The sequence below is a fragment of the Nylanderia fulva genome, unplaced genomic scaffold, assembly GCF_048542155.1.
Source record: "Nylanderia fulva isolate GAGA-0341 unplaced genomic scaffold, ASM4854215v1 Scaffold22, whole genome shotgun sequence".
In the NCBI taxonomy this organism is placed as follows: domain Eukaryota; kingdom Metazoa; phylum Arthropoda; class Insecta; order Hymenoptera; family Formicidae; genus Nylanderia; species Nylanderia fulva.
The window spans coordinates 1024933-1043065 of NW_028190285.1; the positions used below are offsets into that span (position 1 = coordinate 1024933).

At 30.7% G+C, this 18133-nt stretch overlaps 1 long non-coding RNA gene across 1 annotated transcript in view; it reads left to right on the forward strand.

Annotated features, from left to right (window-relative positions):
- Nucleotides 1–18133, forward strand: part of LOC114932655 (uncharacterized) — a 67620-nt gene that overhangs the window by 1371 nt on the left and 48116 nt on the right. Inside the window, exons 3-4 of the long non-coding RNA XR_003819940.2 lie at nucleotides 13140–13337; nucleotides 13467–13524. This is a non-coding gene — a long non-coding RNA (uncharacterized LOC114932655). The remainder of the gene's footprint in view (nucleotides 1–13139; nucleotides 13338–13466; nucleotides 13525–18133) is intronic.

Consider the following 18133-nt stretch of genomic DNA (forward strand, 5'->3'; position numbering starts at 1 on the left):
TCTTCATTGGCATTTATAACATTTTATTAAATAATATCTAATAATATGAATAATTGTTTTGGTACATTATAAATAAATATGTATATTTAACAGTCAGTAATGTCAGTATTTTCAATTCATATTGCTATCTGAATTAAATAACATTTGATTTTACATACTGTTTATTGGCATTGTACTGATATAATATGTATATGAAATTTAACAATCAATTTTTTGACATCGGCATTTATAACATTTTATTAAATAATATCTAATAATATGAATAATTGTCTTGGTACATTAGAAATATACATATTTAGCAATCTATATTTTTTATTTATACTGCTATCTGAATTGAATAAGATTTGATTTTATATACTGTTTTGGTAATGTATTGATATAATATATATATTTAATAATTTATATTTTTGATAGAGGCATTTATAATATATAATGTGAATAATTATCTTGAATACATTAAAAATAATATATGTATTTAGCAGTTTATATTTTCTACTGCTATCATACTGCTATCTGAATTGAATAACATTTGATTTTACATACTGTTGACATAGTACTAATGTAATATGTATATTGAACAATTTATATTTATATACGACATACACTGTAAAAAAATATGTAATAATATTACATAAAAATAGGTAACATTACATAAATAATAAGTGTAAAATTACACGATAAATGATGAAAATGTATAACTTTTCATTATTTATCGTATGCTTTTACATTTATTATTTATGTAATGTTACCTATTTTTATGTAATATTATTACATATTTTTTACAGTGTAGGCGTTTATGACATTTCATTAAATAATATCTAATAATATAAATAATTATCTTGGCACATTATTATTGGATAATCAGTATTTTTAAAATGAAGGATCTCGCGTTCTTGACTAATTTCCATCAAGATAATCTTTCTAACTGAGATGATCTATATCAATGATGTCGATCGCGTCCCTCGTTCCTCACCTTTTAACGTCACTTTAACGCGTCGCGATACCGATCTGCCTGCTGGCCATAATACTCTCCTCGACGACGATGACGGCGGCAGCGACTTCGATCGACTGCTCGCGGTTTTGTCGGAAAAGAGTTTTCGAAAAACCGACCTGCCGATCCTCGTCGAGTCATCACGCTAATCCTTATTTAACCCGGAGTTTATCGGTTGAATCGAAAGAAGCGGACGGGATTAACTTAACGCGCGCCAACACAATGGTTCGCACGAGGGGACAACCACTTAACACCGGGGTTCGCCTCCGATTCTAGCCGCTCCGCTGTCTTCTATTTTGATGCCAAGAATGATAGAGCCGTGATCCCGCGAATGAGAGTTGTCAGTGCTTTTGTACTTTGCTTTTGGACGCGCGCGCCGCTCTCTCGGCAGACAGAGTTTTTTTGTAATGGAAATCGAGTGAGGAATTCGGAGTTGATTTACAACATTAAAGAAAGAGGGAAAGGGAAGCCTCTTCGATCGGTTATCGACACTCGAGATGCGATTTAATCCGCGGAAATAGCATCGGAACTGAATTAAAACGTCAGTCGATCGATTTATACGAACTTGGCACTCAAGTTTTAATAAACTGAGTTTTCGATATAGAAAATGATAATATATCGTTTGCAGTTATTTGCACAAATAATAATTTTATTTGTAGTTAAAGGCATAAAAAATGTATTTTGGAAAAATAATTGTTATCTGATTTTGAGATAAAAAAATATCGCTGATACATAATTCTCATTCAAATTCTGATTGTTTGTATTTTCCCTTTATTTATTTAATTGTATTGTTTAAAAGTTAATGATTCTGTATCAATATCATGTATCAGTTTTTTTTATTTAAAAGTTAAACAAGTTTTTCAAAATAATTTTTTTATGGCTTGAACTACAAACAAAATTATTATTACTACAAAAAACTACAAATAAAATATCATTATTTTCTGTATTCAAAAAACTCAGTTTATTAAAAATTGGGTATTAAATTCATATATATGTGATCGTTACCACGATGTCATTCAATCTCGCCTTACTTTTTTACGAAATTTTTTACGACACATATATAGACATATTTAAATAAGATCTGTGTAAGAAATTTTATATTAAATATTTTTTACAGAAGTGTGAATATTAATGTAAGAAATTTTATATAAAATGCACACTCTCCTTACAAGTGTGAACATTATTAATGAATAAAACATCTCTTTGTGCGATTTTATCTCTGTATGATTATATCTATAATACATTTAAACACACATTCTGAAAGGATTTGCCATGGAAACTTTATAAAAAGATATTTCCGGAGATATTAATCTTCTTTTAATTGCTGGTAATTCTAGAGAAAGATAGGTACTCTGTTGTAACAGAGAAATGAATGAATTATTAGAGTATTCTTTTTTATATTTTTTTCATTTTTTTAAATATTATTTCGGGAGGAGATAATATAATTTTTTCAGTGTTAACAAACAAGATAAGCACAAACGGCTACAATTATAATAAGATAATTAATAAAATAAATTTACAATTTGCCTCATTATAAATATGCTTTTTTTCTTAACTTATCTTTTTTCTTAACTTTCTTAACTCATCAATAATCTGATGAAACATTTTATTGAATGTTTCAATGACATTTTTGAATCAAAATGGAGCAAATCTAACATGATACATAAATCTGCAATGAATAGTTGATTTCCATTTCCTGATTTCTCGTAGACTGGAAAGATTGGCGTGAATGCGATTAGCGTCAATAATTAACCATCAATTCAGTTCTAATTAAACGACGCGCTTTCCACACGCACTTCCGGGAGTATAGTGATACAAATCGATCAGCCGTAGCCGTTACATGTGTGAAGCGCATAACTTATAATTTCAAACGTGGGACGTTTAATGAGAAATTTGCATGACATTACGATTGAACCCCTCTGCGACGGATTAATGCGCGCAACTTTCGGCATAATAGCGCGACAATGAGCGCTCGGAACCCGATTCTCTGTAACCGGTCGTAAAAAATCGCGACCACTTATGTCTATGCTAATTTTATTTCTCAGCGAGACTAATCGCACCACTAAATCAAAACGCAGGCGCGCAGAAATATAAGTCGCAGAATAATTGCAACGCGAGAATCAGTAAAATTGAACATGTTGACGTGGACAAATTTTTGTTCTTTATATACAGAATATAAAAAAGACTAAGAAAAAACTTATGAATTTAAAAAATGTAAAATAATTATATTCGGCCTTCTGAATTAGCATATCGGATATGAATTAGAAAATATTTCTCTTCCCATTATATCAGTTCTAAGTTCTAAGAGATATATGTTTGCTTCATTTTTAGATTAAATGAAATCATATGTGAAAAGTTTATTCATTTTCTTATAGTTTAAACAAATATTTGTAATCATAAAAAACTGTTTAGCCAGAAGCTTTTTGTTTGATAAAACTAAAATTATTTAGACTAGAATTATTGAAAATAAATATGTATGTATATAGCATTCTTAATAATTTATAATTTTCTATGAAATAATACATATACTTTTATATGCACAATATAAAGTCACTATTCGATTTCGTCGAAAAGAGAAAAATTTACGATGCATTTTTTTGTGCATGAATATGGATAGAAGCATTTTACTTATATTATAATGCAGCCTTAGTCAGACGAATATGGTTTTAATTGGAGCGCGAGGTGCGACAGAATTAATTTTACAGAGTCGCGAAATTCAAGTGGCGCGCGTATTGGCGATTAATTTCAATTATGAGTTTTATATGCGAAATAACGCTACTTACTGAATAAAAAATTGAATTTTTTAACATTTTTCTGATTTCAATGGATTATCGATTAATTACATAATGCGTATTTTATTTGAAGCGGTTACGCTTGAACGCGAGTGCATGCATGTGCAGTTTATTGATGGAAGGCGTGTACATCGAATTTAATCGATATATACCCACGTCCACTAGCTATCAGTTACCATTTAATATTTTTATTCTAAATGACAACCTTCAAAAATATGCAATATTTAAAAATGGCTACTCAAATTTATAGATAAATATTCATGATCAATGCTCTTCATATATATTTTTTCACATGGAAACTCATTAATAACTATCAAGAGAAAATGCACGTTGTGCATTTGCGATTATTATTTTTATCAATTACGCTTTTATTAAAAATCACATTTTATTAAAAGGTTTCTTGTTATGCAGTCACACTTAGCGATAAGATGTATATAAATAATACTATAATTATTTTTACAATATAAAGGATAAAATCAAACAAAATCTATATAAATCAATCTTCAATTTTTGATTCGAGGAAATTTTTTATTGCATTTTGAATTAATTACACGTTCCAACAAGTCAAATACATAGTATAAAAAAACTCTCTCTTGTGGCTTTGTATATATTGTTACATTAAAATATTCATACATCTAAGCTAAGTAGGGAATCAATTCTTGTTTCAAAGTCATTCTGCGTGTCCTGTTTGCATTGATGCAAATAGTTCCCTTTGAAAGAATGCATTACGTGTCACTTGAGTCGATGTCGTACTCGAGCAAAAGAGGTGTGCTTAATTAATGAGCCCTCTCTAGATTGCATTGTTTGTCACATTGCTTGACGACGACGATTCGGCAAGTGAAGCGTTAAAGCCGCGTTGAGTGCTTCTTCACTCGCTTCTACCCATCGAATAAATCAAGTGCATCTGGTTATACTCTGATTCGATTTCCTGCAACCTTTAATAAGATCATTAACTCTAGTGTTCAGTCATTACCTATAAAGAACGCATTTACACCAACAATTCTTTAAAAAAAGTTGTTCCTATACAATACCAAAGTATACACTAATAAAAAAATTTATTAGCTTGATTAATCTTTCAACTAATATTAAATATTTATTATATAAAATATATAAAATATTATTTTGGTAATTAAACATATATAAAATATTTAAATTAAATATAACATATATTAAATTTAACAAAACGTATATTTGACTTAAATCCTAATATATGTACTTATGTTCAATTAACAAAATAGTAATTTAGTTGAAAGGTTGAATTAATAATATTTTTTTCAGTGTAACATTAAACTGTAATTTAATACTTATATAAGTTATTAAAGAGAATTTTTAAGTAATATATATACATATTATTAAAAAAATTAAATATTATATCAGGCAAAAGGTATGTTATTATATTAAAATATTATTACTTAGAATTAGTATTAATATTAATATCTGGTATAAATTTTATTCCTCAAAAATAAAACGGACATGTTCCAATTTAATAAATATATTTAGTATTAATATATTAATATAACCTATAAATTTTTTAATTCTGTTGGTCTTTGATTAATATAAAATATCTATACTCTATTTTGAAGAATTAAATTTATATTAATGACTATATATTAGAAATTAATTTAATACTAATTCAAAACGTAATTAATTTAGTGTCATGGAAGTAACATATCTTTTCTATAATATTAATATTTAATGCGCTTTAAATAATTTAGATGCATCATGTGATGGCGACTGTATATGTAATCGACTTCCACAAATGTAAAATGGAGATATGAAATTAAGATATGAAAGATTACTATATCTGTGCATATATATCGTATACTTTAAATATGGAAACACATTTTAGTTATTCTCTCCTTCTTCCTCATTTTGTTATTTTCTATCATTTTGGTATTTTCATCTTGCGAGAAATTTTAAAGACTTATTAAAACAAAGCAGGATGACACATCAAACTTCTTAAATCGCTTTTGTGTAATGTAAGCAATAAATTATGGCATTATGAGACATGTTTGAACTTTTGGCAAAATTTTACTAAGTAATTACAGAAATCTGTTCATCGTATCTTTTACTAATATTAACTTTCTACGAGAAAGTTTCGCGGTTTACCTAGAAGTAAACTTCTTTTCATAAAGAATTTTAATCGATCATTTTCTACGTCATTTCATTTACACGAATAAAAATTTACACAAAATAAAACGATATATCAAAAAATTGTCTTAAATTAGATATTTATTTTACACTAATTTTATAATACCAAACATTAAAATTATTTTAGCGTTAGATTGCAACATTGTTGCAGAGATTATTCGGTAAAATATGTTTTTAGCTAATTTGTGAGATACATCGTAAAAATTTTAAAGATATTTATAAAACAGCTAATCTGCAAAAATAAAAATAAAAAAGAAAGAACGAATATTATCGATGCTCAGTAACAAAACGATGCTGTTGCGCTACACAATAGCGTTTCATTGATTAAGTAAACTCCTTGCGCAAAGGAGACGTTTCCGCTCGACCTCTGTTCACATTCAGGTACACGGTCTCAGGTTGACACCCCGTGGGTATTTGACGTTGGTTTGCGGTTCTTGCAGTCGGGTGTTTGCGTTGTCGAACATACGAAAACCGCTCTGCCAACGGTTTGGCAGCGTTGTTAAACGGATTAACGACCATTGACATAATATAATCTTCTGCATTTTGACTCTACGCTTGCGGTCGATTGTCATCTTTGTTACTCAAAAGAAATCAGCAATCCTTTTGCCATTTGTTCTCTCTTTTTCTGTTCTCTTTTTCTCTCTTTCTTTTAAACTGAATATAGATAAAAGATACTTCACGAAAAAAAACATGCTTCTATCTACTTCTAAACATTCTAATAATTTAGAATTTTGATAAATATATTATAAAGTGTAATCGAATTTTTTTTAATGTATTACTATTTATATTTCACAGTTTTTTAAAATTTTTGTTACAAAATTAACATCTATTTTAGAAAATAATAATAATAGAAGTGATCGTAATGAAACTATATCAATACATCTTTGAATCAGTTTGAAAAGGATTTTAGTTAAAAATAAATAGTGTTTTTGTTATAAAAGATAAAAATTTTTATATAATAAATGAGATTTGACAAATGGCAAAAAACTGATAAAAATGTGAAATAAAGAAAAATCTACTCTGTCATGATTTTATCCCAAAATACAAACTCTGAAGATCTCGTTCAATGCGTGCACAAGTCACAAAATAAACATTGCATTTCATGAAATATATAGAAAGATAAAAGTGGAGCGATACAGAACGTCATATATGTCGATGACGTTGAAAATGCTTTACGCTGTTTTTATCTTTTATTCAATTTTTTTATTCCTATCGCGTAATGGAATCTGCAAACATCGTAGAAATTTTGTTCAAAAATAATGCACCGTCTTTCAGAAACTATCTCTCTGACACTATCTCTGAGAAATTATAATGAAAGAACGTGCAATAGCCTGAAAAATGCAGGTATATTACGACAGTTGAAGCAGTCTTGAAAAGTATCGCGTATCGCAAAAGAATTAAAAAAAACTTTTTTCTATTTTTTCACTTTTATATATTTTTTCACATTGATCGAAACATAAAAAAGATTTTATCAAACTTTGTGCGTTATTACAATAGCGAATTATTTAATGTTTTTACATTGCATGTAAAAAAAGATAATGGTGCAAATTTACAGCTAACAAATATATCGTTAAATATCACAGTTAATATTATTAAATTCTAAACAATACTACAAGCACATTTCATACACAGTTAATATTAACATGGAATATAATATAAATATATAAAAGTAGTTTGTGTATAAACATAGTAAAAGTAAGTTGTGTATAAACATATATAAAATTATTAGTGCATTTTGTTACTTCATATTTTACGCATTTTTAATTCGAAATATTAAATAGATGGAAACGTTTATCAATTATAAACGTGACATTTTCTAATTATATATACGCAATATTTTTATTTTGTAGTCTAAAAATAAAAAAAATTGCACAATGTAATGATCCTATTTTCATATTAGTGAAATGAAAAGGAATGCACATTTTAACGCGCACACATTTTAACGCGATTAAAGCTATGCGGTCAATTCATATATTCAACTTGTAAACTTATAAATTTCTAAAATTTTTTGTATATATACCTACATATATGTTTATGTATATATTATACATATACGCACACATACACAAAATGTTTATACATATACATAGAATATTAAATTATACAAGTATTTTTAAGTACATAGATTAATTTATTAATTTAATTGATTATTTACATTACATTATGTCATAGTACATAAAATATTTCGACAATACTTAGAGTCAAATATATTTCATCTGAATATGTTTTACTGTTTAATTTTTTTTTTTTATTTAAATATAATTCAGATTAAGAATATGAGGTAAAATAAAATCGCATATAGCAGGATCAAATAAATAAAATAAGGATAAGCTCCATAATATAATACATTAACCGTTTAATCAATAAATAACTTCGTACTTTATTATTAGTATAATTTAATATTCTGCATATATGTATATACACACACACATATAAATCCTAATTACTTAAATCACATTTCCATGCGAGAATGTCTATTTTAATAAAAACGGATGATAGTAGTTCCTCGAAAATTTATATGAAAAAAATAATTTTCAAACTATTCTATTTTTGAATTGTGATTCACAATATAATTAAAACTAATTCAAAAAATTAAAAGAGAGACTTGCGATTTATTTGTTGAATATTCGCGTAGATTGTAAATTCGATAACGGAGCGTAACGATTCTCATGAAACAAGCAAACTGCCGTTTAATGGCTCGTTAAAACGGCCGAACCCGACCTGTCCGACTAGTTTCATAACCAAACAAACATCAACAGTTTTGGCATTCAATTCTAGTCTGTAAGCTACATGATTATAATTTTTCTGTAGTATATATAAGAAGAAAAAATGATCGCCTCAGGGGCAAACGATACGTTTCATAAAACGTCTGCTATATATTTTACATATGCATTGAATAGCATATCGAGCAAGGAAGGTACAATGTATTTTAAGCTTACAGATATAAATTTCTCACGAATTTAACAGCTGACGTATCTACCTGATGTTAAAGTAACTGCTATATATTCAATTTTTGTGAATAATCTAAATATTACAAGTTTTTAAGAACTTTATTATAGGTCACTTTAAATTAGAAATATTTTTTGAATTACAGATGAAGAAAAAGTATATAACTAATTATATATTTTAAAATTAATTAGTAAACATTTAACATCTTATTCGATTTATATAGAATACGCACAGTGTATATGTTGTATGCGTATTCAGCATTTCGTTATAGTAATTGTTCTCTCGATAAATGATGGCTAATCCAGGGTGGAGCCCAAGCAAACGATACGATCACGCTATATCGGGCGCAAAAGTATTCGATCGTGTATCGTCGCGATCATAGCGTTTGTATCCGCCGACGAGGATTTTCTGCATGCGTTCCGAACGAGGAGTTTTGCGTGTATTTGATCGAACCCACCTATTGTGCGCGCAACCTATAATACGCCGTGCGTTTGTAGGATTCACGGGCCCCCGTGGGTGCCCTCATTGTTGGTCGAGGCGATGCGTACCCTTCGTTGTGTACAGAAGTGCTTAATGCAATAATGCAATATAAAGATACCATCGGGAACTCGATGGCCCGTGTTCTTTGCTTAGCACACACGACCCCGTCCTCAGTCCGACCAGATCTTCTTCCGGCGGGAACGTAAATTAATAAGCGGACCGTACGATCTCTTGTCGATCTCGAACGGACTAGGTTGACTTATAAATTTTCTAATTGGTTATCGCCAATCGCTATATTCCGGTGTGCATGACGACGTTTATTCCTCGATTTCATTCGACAGTGAATTACGGAGAAGAGTTGAGTCGGCTGGGATTATCTTCGCTATTGCAGGATTGAAAGAGCAAATATCCCGTGACGTTAACTTTAACGAGATTTCGCGGAATTGGAACTATTTCAGTCATATTGCCGTCTAAAGACCTGTAATTTAATGTGCCACGCTCATTTCTATGCTCAATTTAAGTTTTGAGGTTTTCTGAAATTAAACTTTCGCATTTAGTATTCCGCGTAAATATTATATCGAAGCAACGAGCGAAATATATTCTTCCTTTTTGCACTTTTATAATATTTCTTTATTTATGCTACGCGCTTGCCCACGCTTATTTTAATAATTTTATTATGCATTTTTATTCTGTTTCCTATCAGATATGTTATTGTCGCAAATTAATATTTTGAATTAGACGACTGATATAATTCGAATTGCAATTTACATATTGCATATTTAACAATATATTTCATATTTTATAATATAATTTTAATAAAATTGTTTGTTGTAATTCTAGCAAATATCGTTAAATTTCTATTTTCACAATGAAACAATGAGCTTATCAATTTTATATTACGTCGTTGCGGTTGCACTCGCATGCGAATAATTAATGGGGTCAAAGCGAACGCTGAATCGGCAATACGACTGGCAGTAAAAAAAACCGACGAATCTGGTAGAACATAATTCCCAGTTTACGGACTTAACACAGGTGCAACGATAGTCAGCCGGATTAGATTCGCACCAGAAAAGATTTATCGACTGCTGCGATGCCAACAACGCTGACGACAAATTCTTATCCGAGAATCGAGGCGTGAAAGTCATCAGTACTTTTCTTCGAGAATTAAACCAAATGGATCCTGTGTCGGATGACAAAGTATCGTCGCTTTGTCTTCTTGTACTTTCAAAACGTTGCGCAGAAAATGCTCTTTAGAAACCGTATTCTACTCAATTGAAATTTAATGGAAATCTTTTACATATATAAATTATCACAAACATTTCAATAAATTTATGGATAAATGTATAATTTAAAAGAATAAATATGTGATATTATCATATATAATTGCAAAGGCAATTAAACATATTTTAACGTAACATTGATAAATATTAAATGTCGTATTTATATTTTAATTATAATTTAATTTATTTTATCAAGATTTTTGAAGCGCAAATCTGACATAATAGTATCAGTTTTTTTTCTAACCATTGAATTATTTTATTTTTTTTTTTTTTGCCTCTGCATCAGAATTCAATAATTTGTCAGAGATCATTCTATTGTGCTCACGTGCGTTAATGAAGAGAAGGGGCGGGTCAAGAGGGTATACTGTTCGCGATCGACCACCGGGTAAATTACGTCACGCCTCGCGATGTTCAGGTAGCTACCAGGTGTTCGCGTATCTATACCTACCTACCTATCCCACTAGCGAGACCGTCGAACTATTTAGAAATTTTTGCTGCTTCTTCAGATTTCTTCAATTCGATGTTCTCCCTCTGCCGACGTGGCTTTCGAACTCGCATAGTACAATATGAGACTTCTTAACATGTTGGCTTTGTTGGCGCCGCGCTGTCTCACTTTTTCTGACAAATTGACTGGACTGGACTGAGGGTTCAATGTAACAGAAGGAAAACAAGTTTGTCCCCGCAGAAATATCGATACATTCGGTTTTCGAAATTCATTGGTCGACTTCTCGTCATCGATTCAGAAAGAAATTGTTACCGAAAACTAATACACACTTGCCAGTGAAGGATCAGTATTCCTCAGGAATTTTATTTCACTGACAGCAAATTTATGCGCAATAAAAGTTTCCCTGATTTCTCAAACAAGTAGAATGGATCATATAATATATACTATTACACTTCCTCGAATACTATCCTCGAGTTGAGTAAAAAGATTTTTCTACTAGGCAGTAGCGAGTTCTTTTATTCGTATTTCTTTAGTAACTAAAAACTGAAAGCGAGCAACTTTAAAAGCTCTTTAAGATATTTCTCAGTTTTAACAAAGTCTTTTTAGTAATTATTAGATCGTATTATTTTATTTATTATTGTTATTTAATTTCTTATTATACAATATTCAAAAATATAGTCAGAATAATTAAGAAAATGTTTAAGAATATAATTTTTGAATATATATAATGTGCTTATATTTATTACATAAAAAATATATGGGATTAGATAAAAAATAACCGCTACTAAAAAATGATTCACATTTTACTTTCAAACTCGCTCTGCGAACTTGTAAAAAAATCAGCAAAAGTTGTCTTCAGCAGCTGTCTCGTTCCACGCTGATTTCTCGCGTTAGAGTCGATTTATCGAATCGCGCAATGGAGCCCTCCGTCGGGATTCGACACGGTAGATCTCTCTCGAGAATCTTTGAGCAGCACGAAAAATTTTACGCCTCTCCATGAGAAGTGCACGCCTCGCAAACGTTTCGAATGCTTCCTCAAGTGCATCGCCATTCGATGCAATCGATCGTACAGAAAGGAGTCCGACGAAAGGCAAAAACTTATACACACGCGTGTTACACACGGTGGTTGCGGCTCTTTTATACGATCGTTTTACGAGAACGCGTGCATCGCGAAACCGAAACAAATTCACAAGTTAACCACAAATGCACTCACCACCGTTTCTGCTCCTTTTGAATGCTTTACTTATGTTCTTCTGATACTTCGAACTACAGTTTTTTGATATACAAGTTTTCTTTTGTAGGGATTTTTAAACTAATATATCTAGTCTTATATCGTCCGTTCGTTGCCATTTCAGAATTATAAAACCTTTATTATTCATCTGTCTCCTTGAAACATGTAACAATATAATTCGCACAGAATGATATCATTTTTTATGCAATTAACAAGTCTTTTTCTAGAATATGCGATGTTAAATATTCTTAGCATAATTTTATTTTAATCACGTCTTTCAGTTCATTTCGTTTCACGAGAGCATTTATTTTAATCAGTGGCATTGTACACGACAATCAATAGCAGTAGTAAACTCAATAACTTCGATACACGGTAAATTAATAGATATGTGGATCGTGGATCTGTAATTAGAGCAGAATTTAAGTAATTGCAGAGTAGAATTACAATTGCGCGTGAAAACACGAAAGGATCGTTGTGTTTGTATCGATAAACTATTACTATTACTAGCCGTGAAACCGGTAATTGACGTGCGTAGTGAGAAATGCTTACAATTCATTATCGTGAGTCATACGTGCGACACACAGTAATGCACATAGACTAATGCACTTTCGTTGATTTTGTTTCACAAATTTTATCCAAGTAGATATGAATACCTAAACTTAATAATTGAAGGCATTTATTTCACAGTCATATAAGAAATGTATAAATAATACAGCATATATATGTACGTAAAAAAGAAATGTTGCTAAATATTGTGTATGTTATAATGCGAAATAAAATAAGATTATTCTAATATATGTACGTATTTTATTTGTTACAGATAGCATTGGGATACACAATGCGATTCATGCGTCGTATCGGGAGTGCCGTGTAAAACTTCACGTGTCGGGAGTGCTACGGTAAACTGTCGGGCGATCGTAATTATTCGTGTTTTCGTGAATGTCGTGAGTGCTACAAAGGACCAAGAGAGGAGGAGGAGGCCCGTGGAGGCATCGGGTGACAGCGGGGCAACTGTGAGGTATGCAAAATAAAATCATTTTTTCATAGCTGTATTGTGTATGAGATATTCGATCGTTTCCAGACGTTCAAAACATCCTGTATATGCATATACGCATGTATATACATAATTTGAATATTTTGTTTTCAGATCAATGTGCTGAGTACTACAACTGCTGAGCACTACAACTTCGCTATTGCTCGTATCGGTGAGTGAGAAATTGTTTTATAACATTTCTAAAGCGGTAACAGAAAGTATATTTTCATAAACATTAATATTATTGAAGGCGAGATAAAGTTCAATTGTTTCTTCCTCTCGAAAGTCAGAACATATAATCTCGAAAGTCATACAATATAAATCAGTTCAACATTAATTATATAAAATTGGGGCAATTAATATTTATTTTAATATGAATAAAGAAAATCTACTTCTTTTAAACAGAAGGTTAATTCTAGTCTAGTCTTTTAATATTATTATTTTAAGCTATTTACAAATAAAATATTTTGCCAGAATTAATGTCTTAAAAATTTATGGCGATTTAAATCTACTGCCGGAAACAGAGAGAGAAGTGCAATTGTAACTATACTGTTTCGTAATACTGCGAGTACCATTCGGCACAATTCGAGTAAACGTTATTTGTATGTGAAACTGGTAATAAAAACAGCACAAATGCTCTTAACGTTCGTAGTCTAAGAACAAGAGAATAAGTCAGTGAAGAAAGTGGTTGAAGGCATTTTTAAAGCGGACTATGTCTTTTGTAGGTGTATTATATCCTAGTATAGTATTTTATCGTGAGAGATTATTTTTCTATACAAGATAAGTGTCAATCCTATCCAATGAAAATTCATTAACAAGAAATGCATAGAATGTTTCTTTATCTTATTTTAGAATATATTGTAGCAAATTATATTTATTCAATTTATTGGGGAAAACGCGAAAAATCTTATTTTGTACAATTTTAACGAATTAATCTTTTAAAACATTTCAAACATTATTTTTTGTTAATATAGCTATAATTTTTTTATTTCAACAACAATTTAGTTTTATTTATAGTTATCTCAAAATATTTAATATGTAAATGCTAATAAATATTATAAATATTTGATATTTAAAAATATAAAAGTAAAGTTAATATATGAAGAGAAAATTAATATTATTTAATTAAATGTTTGTTACAAAATACGTATTAGTCTTTTTTTTTAGATTTAATTTTATGATACTAAATTCTCATTTATCCAGCAAATAAACAGTTGTAAATTTTATTTTAAAAAATAATATTTTATTTGCATAATATTTTTTATGAACGTAACAGGAAATATAAAAAATTATTTTATGAAACTTTCTACGTCAATTCTCTATATAATTCTCTATGTCAATTCACGTTCATGCGTCTACCAATTAATCGAAGCAAGATGCAGTTCACGTATAAAGCCGATAATTAAGCACGAAGAGCGAACTATGATAAAAGGGTATCGCGACGCGATATCGCCTGTCTTTCTGGATCGGCTTTACGCACATGATGCAATTTCCACCGGTAAAGGAAGACAGACGAGGGTCAGTTTTAACGGCAATCGTGATTTCATGAGTCGTACAAAGGGTAGAAATAGATGAAGCTTCTCTCGATAGCAACATCCCCTTGATACATTTTCGATTCTCGTCGTCCGAAGCTCGTACGTTCGAAAGAAATTCTTTTCGCTCGACAAAAGAATCCCGCGTCCTTTCTGCAACCGAATAAATTGATTCGCGAAACCTGCGCCAAGATATACTTGCTATAAAATTCTTTTTAGAAGAGAAAGGAAACACTGTATTGCCGCGATAAAATTGTTGCTGCACTTTGGCGATCACGTTTTCCGTTTCGCCAATGTGCGTAAATCTCGAATAATGTATAATGTACTGAGAAAACAATAGACTCAAATAACATTTTTTTAAAGCAGATAATTATAATGAATTTTCATTTTATACAGACTTTGTCTGGTAGGAAATTGAAAGCGTTTGTAAAAAATATAATTGACTGTAAGAATATAGGATAGGAAATTAAAAGATCTAGTATTATAAATGTTTGCATTAGATAAATTTGCGATAACACGTAATATATTTCACAAGAAAAATCCCAACAAATTACTCTTTCGCCAAAATCTATTTTTACATAGATATCGAATACGAATATTGCACATATATCGTAAAAAGATATCTGAAGGAAGGTAAGTCGGATATCGATGAGAATCGATTTACTCATCGACGTATAACATATCGATGCTCATCTTCGTTATTATTCCCAAGAAGCCGTTCACGATATAGCTATAAATCGTGCCACCTGCCTAATGACAAATTAAATGAGAAAATCGATCTTTTATGTAGTGGCATCTGACACTCACATATATTTCTTCTGCGACTACCGATTTCAAAGTTGCAAAGGAAATATCAAAAACAAGACTTTAATATAAAATAGATAATCATAAATAATAAATTGAAAAAATAATAGATTTTTGAATCGCAACTCTGCTACATATATAAACATAAATATAAATAAATACATAATATGAAAAATACACGTGACATTTTTTTAAAAACGAAAAATTTAATAGCTATGTGACGAATATCTTAAGAATTTTTGCATCTCTTTTAAATAATCTCCCGATTTTTTGCACGTGAGGAATTTTATACATTTATTCTATAACAATTTTCTTATCTTTTTTCCCCATCTTCAGTTAGTCTGTTCTCAAAATAGCATAAAACATCGGTTTTTAGCTGATCGCGATCTATACGACCACTATTCCATTAGATTATTAAGCATAAAAGAAAGCTCAGTTTTTACTTGTAGCTGCAAAGTACAGCTGTAGTTTACTTGTAGACTGTAACGATGTAGACGATAGTACGAAGCAGCATACATAACGTCGCGATAGACTATAAACGGGAAAGAAAAAAAGAACACTCGGGGAAAAACTCATCACTCCAACTCGACGTGAATTTACAAGAAATTCCCTCGAGCGCTAATACGAAATCAATAACCGACCGTGCCTCCGTCGCAAAGTCCTACCAAAAGAACGATGGTCGAACTTCCGGCTAGTGAATACTTTTCATTGATCCCATGAAACACGTGTCCATATAGTGTCCAGGTCATTTTTGTACATGATTTTCTGCTTCCTTCGCTCTCTTTTTTTTCTCTTTCTCTCATGGTGCCATAAGTTAAGCATAAAGATTCTGGAGCCTCTCCAGGGATTGCCATTAGATTCAATGATGGCCGAGGGGCCGTTATTATTAACCTTGTAATATATCGAATTGACCAGATGGTCAGAATCTCCTCTTCTCGGTAGGCCGGACCCGTAGTAAGAAAATTTCATTCACAATCGCTCGAGACTTAGCTATTGTGTGATCTGGAGTATCTGTAACTTAGAGTAGTCTTGGAGTAGTCTAAGGCTTGAACCCACGTAAAATTTAAATTTCTCGCTTGGAGTTCTCGTTGAGCTTACAATGACAAAATGCAGCTCAATGAGAGAAAAAAGGACGAATGAAGAGAATGCGATGAGGGAAGATGACTTGGGACATTCTTGAACCGGCGGGAAAAGGGGGGATAGAAAAGAGATTTTAACTCTACAGCGGAGAACGAGATGCAAAGGCCAAGTGCCTCTTCCGATTTTGACTTTCATTCATCGGCGGCATCGATGAATGGAAGTCGAACGAATGGCATCCCGCTTTCGTGGATATCATGCGGAGTAATAGTTATTATGAAGTGCGAAAAACCGCGGGATACGTCGTGGTTGTCACTTAAAAAGTCGATTCTGTACTCAAACCAATAGGCAGGAAGTCTGTGAAAGTGGTTTAAAAGCGATTCTATTGATTCCTCTAGAGAACGATCCGGTGGGCCTTGAAAAATTGATGCTACTGGTCAAGAGTAAACAAACCTTTCTGCGAACAGGCTAAAAACACGAGGTTAACGAGAGACAAATTGTAGACTAATTGAGAATTCATTTTGCTGTCGCAAAAGGCAAACCATTGTTAATATTAGTAAAAGCATACTTTGTGAGTGAATAAATGTATTTTTAAATACATAAAAATTTCGAGAAACGTCACACTCTAAAAATTGCGTGACATATTCATAATTATCTTTTTTTATTGAACAGTTTATCAATTTTTTATTAATCATTATACAATATATACTTGGTAAAGCTAAAATTAAAATTTTTTGAGTTAAAGTTCATACAAAGATTAATTACGGAACAGAGATTTATTAATTATCTCTTGCTTATGAATATGAAAAATGTCAAGAGTAAAAATATCAGTATATCGATATTTTATAGTTTCCGAGCTATATTAAAGTGGGATTGCCTACTCTTTTCACGAGCCAAGCCTCTCTAATGCATCGATCTTACAAGAAAAAAATTTTAATTATAACATACACACTCTCGGCCTACTCTATACTCCTACATATTACATTATTTCTGATAATGAAACTAAGATCGTAGGTAAAGTAATTTACGTGCGTCGTATTACACGTGTGCGTTCTTTTCACGCCCACGTTATAAAACGGACGACATTTCTTTTGATTATGCGTAGCATTGTTACGCAAATGTAAAATAAACAGAAAAGGTAGCGAGGGAAATGTAAAAACCTTGTTACGAAGCTCATTAAAAGATATCTTATAATGATGCTATCAATAGATTGTGATATTTAAAATTTATTTTATTTATTTTCTGAAAATTGCTATCAGATTTCTTATTAAGATTATATCTTAAATGCTTATTGGAATTATATCTTAAAATGCTTATTAGAATAATTATATCTTAAAATAATCTTAAATAAATATTATCTTAAATGCT